Source organism: Halyomorpha halys, unplaced genomic scaffold (assembly GCF_000696795.3).
Source record: "Halyomorpha halys isolate HHAL.00 unplaced genomic scaffold, Hhal_1.1 Scaffold89.1, whole genome shotgun sequence".
In the NCBI taxonomy this organism is placed as follows: Eukaryota; Metazoa; Arthropoda; class Insecta; order Hemiptera; family Pentatomidae; genus Halyomorpha; species Halyomorpha halys.
The window spans coordinates 957,545-965,614 of record NW_027111267.1 but is presented as its reverse complement, the minus strand read 5'-3'; the positions used below and the strand labels follow the sequence as shown (position 1 = coordinate 965,614).

The following is an 8,070-nucleotide window of genomic DNA, read 5'->3' as shown; positions in this document are numbered from 1 at the left end:
GCTTCGTCAAGAACAGCCGCGGTGCCCATATGCCCGAAATCATTTTCAAATGTTAATGTCACGTATTGATCTTTCGAATAAAAAAAAATTTTTGATTACAATTTAATTTTTTGTGTTATTTTTTACAATTTCAAGTTCTATCGGGCTTAAAAAAACACCCTATATTATACATATCTCCCTCCTTACCTACATGATATTATATTTCATCTGTCACTGTTTTCAATCTACTACCATACCATTCCACGATTATCAATCTATTAAAATTTTGTTCTATTCAATTATCAGTTATCAATTTTTATCATTTATGATATAATTCAATATTTTGTATAATTCTAAATTTGTTTGTACACTATTCTTTTTCAATACCATGTTTCTCTAAATGTTGTTTTTTTTTTTGTTTTGTTTTTTTTCTGCCAAGACTCCCATTGGAGTCCTATACTGCCTAACCATGGGTGGGGGTCAAAGCTCTTCATTTTGTGAGACCACCACTCAATGAAAAAAGTCAACGTCCCAGGCCGGATTCGAACCGGCACCGCCAATAGACATCAAATTGGCAAGACTGTGTCTTAACCACTGAGCTATGGGCGGCCCAAATGATGTTGTTATCTCTTTTGTTCTATAGCCCTGATCAACACCTGAAACTCAGGTCGAAACGTCGGCATAAAATAAATAAATATGGTTTTGTTTATTTATGTTGTTTTTGCTGACCGCACCCCCCGACAAACTTCTCCAATTTATTCCGTTACTGTAGCCGTTAGTCAACCTTATGGGAAAAATCTGGTGTTCCAGTGTGGTCCTGAACAAATCACTTCCTTGCACAACCGTTGGTTTAGTAATACTACTTCCTTAGAGAGTATTACACCCCTGACCCTTCATTCAGATTTATTTATAATATAATATAAATAAAATTACAACATATATATTTTCAAATATATAGTTTTATATCGATATAATTACAAAAATATAATTTGCTATTGATATATTTTCAACTATATAGTTCAGTATTGTTATATTTTCAAATATATAATTTGATATTGATATATTTTTAAACTTATAGTTAGATATTGATATGTTTTCAAATATACAAAGAGAAGATGATTGGGGGGTGCAGTCAAAATAAAACACAAATAAGTTGAATTAACTTATTTAATCGTCCCAACGTTTCGGCCAGAATTTCTAGCCTTCATCAGGGCTAAGAACAGAACAAGATAACCAATGAATACAGAAAATATAAAATATAAACAGAATTTATTTTATGACATTCTGTTTATATTTTATTTTTTATTTAGCCCTGATGAAGGCTAGAAATTCTGGCCGAAACGTTGGCACGATTAAATAAGTTACTTCAACTTATTTGTGTTTTATTTTGATCGCACCCCCTCAACCATCTTCTCCTCGTGTAGTCATCCACGGTCGACTATCTCTCATGATTATTTTCAAATATATAGTTTCAAATACCTCCTCTCCGCAATAACCTCAATAAATGATCAACTGACTGAGATAAATCATTTTAGAGGGAATTCCTTGAAAGGCTCAGAACTTAAGTACCATCAGATTTATCCCCTTTTGGTATTTATTATACCGCTAACAGTTGTAGTGTGGACAAGGAAGGGGATAGACTGGGATATGGGAGATGGCTAGATGGAGAAGCGCAGACCAAGGCCAAACCTCTAATTACAACAGCCTATTGCATAAGGACTCCTGATAAATGTTCATTCGACTTCGGGACTCATCTTCCCTAGCTATCCTGTAATCTCCAAGAGGTCCTCAATGAAAGAGTATTTTCCTCCAGGAATATTAAAACAATAAAATCCAATATTCTAAGAACGAAAACAAACCATGACGTAATTTCCCATTTTTATCCGATTTTTTGAAGTACATTGATAAAATATTACAAAAATACTTCTATAAAAATTCTAGACATCTGGTCAAAGCTGGCTAGAATAGATCTAAAATTATTATCGAATCTAAATAATCTATTATATTTTTGTTAAGATCACTACAATGTAAGTATAATACAAGATACATATTGTAAGTTCATTATGAATTATATTTATGCCGAATGACTGCTTAAAGTAACTAAAAAAAATTTTACCTTTCAGTTCTATCTAGTATTCCATATTTGTTTTCTAAAAAAAAATAATGAGAACTCTTTAACAGAAAAATACGTAGTAATTTAAAAAGTGTAAATCGTTAAATCAGTGTTGTTCGTTTATGTCTAGATGACGTCACATACGAAACCATCAAACCTCCTGTGTTGTACACAGATTAAAAATCTTAGTTTTTTTTTTATTTATTTAATGTAATTTACAACTGTACAAAATAATACAATAAGTAAATATGTTGTATGGTTCATATGCACTTGAAAATCTTGAGAAGGAACCACCTATTGGTGGTACTTCAAACATAAATTTAAATTAGAAGGTCCCGTGGCCATCTTCTTTTCAGACGCCTCGGAGGATTATCAGGGATTGTTAAGCATGAAAGATTAAGAATTAATGGGTTAGGATGGTTAAGGATTTTGGAATGAAAAGACGCATATCTGTTTTGGGCCAATTCTGCAACGAATGGGATGTTAAGGTGTTTGTGAATGAGTTTATTTGTAACGTAATAAGGAGCATCAAGGATTTTGGATTGTAACGATTGGATGCGGGAAGAATTTGATGGTTTGGTGGAGCCCCAGAGCTCAATTCCATATGTCCAAATTGGTCTGATTATTGTAGTGTATACTAATTTTTTGTAATGAATGGGAAGTTTAGAGCGTTTGTCAAGTAAGTGTTGTAGCAATCGGAATCTACGAGCAGTTTCTTGTCGTTTCAGTTTTGTGAGTGGATTCCAAGTAAGTCTCTTGTCAAGATGAAGTCCTAACTATCGAATCTGTTCAACAGGCGATCTTAGTTTTTAAAATTAAAATTAAAACTTAATACTGTATATATATTTATTAAAACATATGTATTTTTTTCTAAGATATCAAATGCCCTATATTGAAATAGAAAAATTTGTATTTTTATTTGTCGAAAATAAAAATTAATTTGTAGTTAGAACACTTTTAAAATAAAAATTGATAATTATTTTCAGTCCCTGATATCTATTAGTAGGTATATGTATATGGAAATGTTAGCAATTATTACTATGTCAGTATTAAAATGTTATCTTCGGAAATATGGGTGATATGATTATTTTACTGTATGCAAAATTGGATGAAGAGAGGTCAAAATGGAGAAACAGTGTAATTATTTGTCCCAAATTGTTTACGAAAATGACTAAACAAACCGAGAAGACGGTTCTGTAGAGTTAATTACCAAACAAGAGACAGTGATGAGTTAGTAGAAGCATCTCAATAGAATGCTAATATTGAAGCAAGCAGTTGTATTAATTCATTGCCCTCCTTGCTCAACGAGATTGGAACCTAGTATTTGTTAAACAAAATCAATACCGACTTCAAATTAAATAGGGAATTTATTTATAACTAAATCAATTTATAGAATAATTATTAGGGTATTCATGATGTTGTGTTAAATGTAAAATGTTTCAGCATATTAAATGTAATAAGTATAAGTTTGTTAGCAGTCCTGTTTAAAGTCGTGTTAAATGCATAAGAGCTCCTAGCGGATTTTTTGAGCAACTTGTTTTATAACCTATTATAACCGAAAATTTGACTTATCCTTAGTTATATGTTTATCGTTTATAGTTGCCCACGCTCAGCGGAGAAGGGGGGTGAGTTAAAGGAAAATAAAAAAAAAAAAGTATAATCGCAAAAGGAAAAAAAAAGAAAAGGACAAAACAATAAAGAATAAATTACTCCTTAGGCGCCACGTTATTTTTTCTTGGAAACAACGAAAATCCCGAAGCATTATGCCTGCAATATAACTAAAATATACCCATATATAAACAATTGTTGAATTATGACCACTGGCGAATACCTTTACATGTAGATAACAGAAAACCTACCCACCTGTTGCATTATCGTACAAGTTGACAGCAGAGAAAGAACAGCAGAACTATATGTACAAAAGTTTAATAATAATAACAAATATGCATACAGAGAATGAAAAAGGAAAAAAAAAAGAATTCTTATCAATTAGAACTTATAGGTTGACTTAACCTTAATAACTATATTTACATTATTATTCTCTGATCCAGGACATGCTGAAGAAACGTCACTGCACAATATCCCCACTTCGACCGTCGATTGAAGTAGAACACCAAAATTTTGAAAAACCTCATAAGATGACATTTCTCAAATGGTGCTATTTCGGTTCAAACAGTAAAGACAGAGGGCCTTTAAACTATTACCACTTCACATTGAACAATCGTAACGTGTTCCAAAATCAAACTGTCACCTTCACAAAACCAAAACCCACTCGCCTGAACACACGTGTTCAAAATCAAAACTGTCGCCTTTCATCAAAAAAACAAAACCCCCTCGTCTAAAAACATATTGCTCGTGTATTGTTTTCACCATGGCAACTGTAACACCCCTTGTATACAGAGATATCGCCAGTGTTTTTATTTCACCATAGCAACCGTAACACTATCCTTCTAAAACTTCTTGTTTTTCTTTACTTTTAAGTTTTGATTAAAGTGGTTTATCACAGAATGCCTAAAGTTGTGTGAAATTTTCGCTACTGAGTGCCTTGTTGATCTAACTTATGAGGAACATAATCAAGACGAGCTAATTGACAACTGTCATTACATAATTATTATTGTAATGTATTGCTTTATTAGTTATAAAAACATCCTAAAACAGTAGTAAAACAATCAAAACACAAACTACGAGCAAGTAACCCAATACGACAACAAACAAAATGGTGACGAGCTCAGCTGGTCTGTTGCGTGACGTCATTCTCCATTTAATAGGCTCTCAACCATGTTATATTGTTTTAACATGCTAAAAGAAGCTAATAATTTCTCCACTTAACATGAGTTTAATGTGTTAAACTAAAGATCATGAATACTCCTATTATTAAATATATACTTTCATCATTTGAATCAAATCAAGATTCCTGTTTCCTAGTAAGACTCTGATTTTGAACAATGCATTTACTGTAAGGGAGTTAAGGAGGTTTGTTAACATAGATTTTACTTTTACCTTCCTGTATAAGGAATATATAGTGAGTGAATTTAATAATCCTTTATGCTGGAAGAGTCTTATAGAATTAAAAGGATTTAGTGAATGACATAATTTCTTCCTTATTAAAAAACAATAGTTTATTTAATATCATCAGCAACGTTTCGGGAGATTTCCCCCATCTTCAGGCTGCTGTTAACAAAACCTGTATATTACAATATAACTTTCTCCTATTAGTGATTCTTGCTAATATATTACAATATTATTGTCATTTATGACTCATTCATAGTGAGTGAAGATATTACCATCGTGAAATTTTCTAATTTCTCTCCGAAAATACTACTGTTGGGTTTCTCATAGTCCAAATAATAAATTATCGCAAAATGATCTCTGTGTGTGTCAGTTTTCAGTATATAAAGCACAAAATTTTAAGTTTTTTAAAGATTTTGTATAGCAATATCCATTTTTTTTTTAGTTCAAATTATAAACATATTAAAAAGAAAAAAGTATTAACATTTTTTCATTATCATTTTCAGATTTTTTTACTTTCACTTACCTTTATATCAAATATATAGTAAGGGATCCTGAAAAAGTTCTAATTCTAGTTTTCAACGGGAAAACACGTTTTCAGGTTCCCAAAGCCTAAATAACTAATTTATCGCACAAAATATTTTTTTGCGTATGTGGTCAGCCATGATCAAAAATGAAAAGTCGTATAAAACTAAATTTATGAGGCTGGGTGGACCTCGGAGGGCTTCCAAACCCACAGGGCTGACTCACGACGACAGTGGAACAGAAAAGAAGATAAATGAAAACTCATAAAATAAAAATCATCACCTCTCTGTCGAGGCTAACAATCTTCTCAAGATATTGGTGGAACTTGTAAATCTCAAGAATTTAATTATTTTTTATTACTTCACTCTTCCATAAATCTCAAGAGCCCTAATGAAAATCTTCATTGTGGGCCGAAACGTTGTCCATTATTAAATAGTTAAAACTATTTTATGTTTTTATTGACCACTCAAACCACCTCCATCCAAATATAACATGAATTTGCAGGAAGTACAATTCCTGACGCTTCATGGTCACCGCTTTAAGTGACTTGTCATCGTCCATTTCTGAATGTTTGTTCATCATCATCATCATCGTCATCATCATCATCATCATCATCATCATCATCATTGTTGATTTGGAATTCCTCGCAATGATGTCCTTTAGTGGAATAACCTTCGATATGCTTGATCTAAGCCACAAGTCTGCAGAGCGGCCGATTTGGATCTCTTATCTTGTCTAATAATAGATTACATATCGTCGCTTAAGTTGTCTTAAGGACTACAATAAAGTCCAAAATAATTTTAAAAAATAAATAAATAAAATAAATTGTATCCAATCTAAGTCTAGAAACACTCTTTATTTCTTAAAAGTCCGACGTTTCGGCCATTTCGGATATTCTCAAGTACAATATCAAATAACAGCTTTTATTTTACACTCATTTTTAATAATTTTTACAAGCAACATTATTATTAATAAAATCTTAAATACAAATTTACATTCACATCAATAATTTTAAAACTTTCTGCAGGCTATCCTGCCCAGGTCGTCATTATAATGGCCATCATCAGAATAGACTGTAAAAAGCTTTAAATGATTAATGTGTGTGTAAATTTATATTTAAGGTATGCTCTTTTATAGATAATAATGTTGTTTGTTAAAATTATTAAAAATGGGTGTACGATTAAAGCTGTTATTTTATATTGTACTTGAGGATATCCAAAATGGCCGAAACGTCGGACTTTTAAGAAATAAAGAATGTTTCGAGACTTAAATTGGATACAATTTAGTTTATTTAAACATCCTAAACTCATGAATATCTGTATTGTCACTAATAATATAGATTTGCCCGTTTGAACAGAACATCTCTGGTTTGGTTGAGTATTGATAAATAACAAAAAGTAAAGTTTTGTTTTCATTTTTAGTTGGACGAATTCAAAATATGATACACTTAACAGGGTTTATTTTCTCTGCTCGAGTCCGCTTTCTGACTGTCCCATAGCTGGTTAGGAGTTTCATGAAGTAACTCTCATCGAGAGATGGTCGAAAAATTATCTATAGTTGAAACTAATTGCTAAAGTTCCCGTGGATATGATCCTTATTGGTATCATATTTGGAATTTGTCCTACTCAAAATGAAAACAAAACTTTATTTTATATAATGAATTGCCATTGATACGATATTTATTTATCAATGTTTCATTCATGAATAATAAATAAATAAATAAAATAAATTGTATCCAATTTAAGTCTCGAAACACTCTGTATTTCTTCAAAGTCCGACGTTTCGGCCATTTCGGATAACATCGAGTACAATATCAAATAACAGCTTTTATTATTCACTCATTTTTAATAATTTTTACAAGCAACATTATTATCAATAAAATAGTATACCTTAAATATAAATTTACACACACATTAATCATTCAAAAACTTTTTACAGGCTATTCTGATGATGGTGATTATAATGACGACCTGGGCAGAATAGTCTGCAAAAAGTTTTTAAATTATTGATGTGAATGTAAATTTGTATTTAAGATTTGCTATTTTATTAATAATAATGTTGCTTGTTAAAATTATTAAAAATGAGTGTACGATAAAAGCTGTTATTTGATATTGGCCGAAACGTCGGACTTTGAAGAAATACAGAGTGTTTCGAGACTTAAATTGGATACAATTTATTTTATTTATTTATTATTCATGGATGAACCATTGATAAATAAATATGGTTTCCATGGAAATTCTAGCAATAGCTAACTAATAAGTTTCAACTATAGCTGTCTACTGCCCTTCTCTGCTCTCATCTATGCAACAAACTATGGAATGCGTTAAATCCAATATTCAATTTTTTTTTTATACCGAGAGATCAGTCAGTATGTATAGGCAAACATCACCTTCGCTGTGGGGTGCCTTACTTTATAATTTTTTTTTTTTTTTTTTTTTTTAGAT

At 31.2% G+C, this 8,070-nt stretch overlaps 1 protein-coding gene across 1 annotated transcript in view; it reads left to right on the top strand.

Moving 5' to 3' along the window:
* The window catches only part of LOC106677165 (uncharacterized), a gene marked incomplete at its 5' end in the record, with an annotated part of 298,497 nt that overhangs the window by 81,260 nt on the left and 209,167 nt on the right, over positions 1–8,070 (top strand).